Consider the following 1,849-nt stretch of genomic DNA (forward strand, 5'->3'; position numbering starts at 1 on the left):
CCTAGCACTCTGGGAGGCCAGGCAGGAGGATCACTCGAGGTCAGGAGTTTGAGACCAACCTGAGCAAGAGCGAGACCCCGTCTCTACTAAAAATAGAAAGAAACTAAAAGTATATATAGAAAAAAAATTAGCTGGGCATGGTGGCACATTTCTGTAGTCCCAGCTACTCGGGAGGCTGAGGCAGGAGGATCACTTGAGCCCAGGAGTTTGAGGTTGCTGTGAGCTAGGCTGACACCACAGCACTCTAGCCTGGGCAACTCTGTCTCAAAAAAACCCCCAAAAAACAAAAAAAAACAAAACAAAACAGTACTCCTCAAATGTAGTACATCTTGGCTCTGTGCTTATATTTAATTTAAGAATAGGGTACTAAAAGGATGTTATAAGCTCTGTGTACATAGGCGAGGCAGGGAGGGGGAAAGGTAGTGTTGCCATGAGTTTTACTATACAGTGATCTGGCAAATCCTTGTCAGTCTTTAGGTCTTTTCAATGAAGCTGGTTAAAGTCCCAGAGAAAGCCTCATCAAAAAGACCTACAGAGGCCCTTTTCTTGACTATGGGTATAACTTAGTTGCTGATGTCTGGGACTAGTAGGGGGAAAAGGCTTGGGTGACTCAATGTTCAAGATGCACCTGTAGTCCCAGCTTCTCCGGAGGCTGAGGCAGGAGGATTGCTGGAGCCCAGGAGTTTGAGGCTGCTATAAGCTTTGATGACGCCACTGCACTCCAGCCTGGGTGACAGAGAGAGACTGTCTCTAAAAACAAAAACAAAAACTCCAAACCCAAAAAAACCCCAAATCACACAGCAGTTCAGTAAAAGAGCTAACATTTTTGTTCCCTAAAAATACTTTGGTGATTAAAAGCACAAGTTCCCAGTATCTGGAAAACTCATGTTATGCCTGATGATGTCTATTCCCAGGTCCTGCTAATTGTGCCGCCCCTGGGACCTCCTCCCTTGTACAGAGTGAGCTGTTGCAGGCCAGTGGCTCCTCGCTGCCTGGAAGACCTTCCATGTCCTTGCTGCCAAGGAAGGCAGTGTCAGGGAGCTTACCTGGGCCTGCAAGTCTACTCTCTGCTTGTTGCCAGCTGTGTGACCTTGGGCAAGTTACCTAGCCTCCAGGTGCTTCAGGGTGTCCATCTCTTAAGTGAGGGTAGCAACAGTCCCTACCTTGTAAGACCCTGCAAGGAATAGCCGGGCATGGTGGCTCATGCCTGCAATTACAGCACTTTGGGAGGCCGAGGCAGGAGGATTGCTTGAGGCCGGGCATTCAAGGTTGTAGTGAATGAGCCACTGCACTTCAGCCTGGGAATGAGTAAGACCCTGTCTCTGAAAAACAAATAAATAAAATCACTACAAGGATTAAATGAGCATAAAAAATATGTAGTATATATATAATTCTCAGTACACTCTACCAATTATTATTTACATTTTCCTAACTCTGGGGGTCAGAGAATCTTATTCCTCTTACATGGAAATGGCACATGCCGCACCTTAAACCTTAAACTGCAGGCAGCTCCCTGTGCTCTGCTCTAGGTCGAATATAGCAACAGCTTGTGATTCCTGGCAACAGGAGAAGACAGATGTTTTATTGAAAATACCTCTCAAATATTTGTGCAGCCATAGACTATCTTTAATCCTGAAAACCTCTCCTGTCCCCAGTTCTGGGGTCATACTCCACCTGTTATTTCAGGCTTCGTTCCATGTAGGTTTAGTTTTGTAGTCACTGAAAGATGCCTTGGTTCTCTTTTTCTGCCCTGCAGATTTTCAGGTTCTGAGCACAAGCCCAGTTTCTGCCTCTGGTGGTCATCTTCAATAGAGTGTAAAAAACAGAGGCTCGTTCCACATTTTACGGT

The sequence above is a fragment of the Lemur catta genome, chromosome 6 (genome assembly GCF_020740605.2).
Source record: "Lemur catta isolate mLemCat1 chromosome 6, mLemCat1.pri, whole genome shotgun sequence".
In the NCBI taxonomy this organism is placed as follows: domain Eukaryota; kingdom Metazoa; phylum Chordata; class Mammalia; order Primates; family Lemuridae; genus Lemur; species Lemur catta.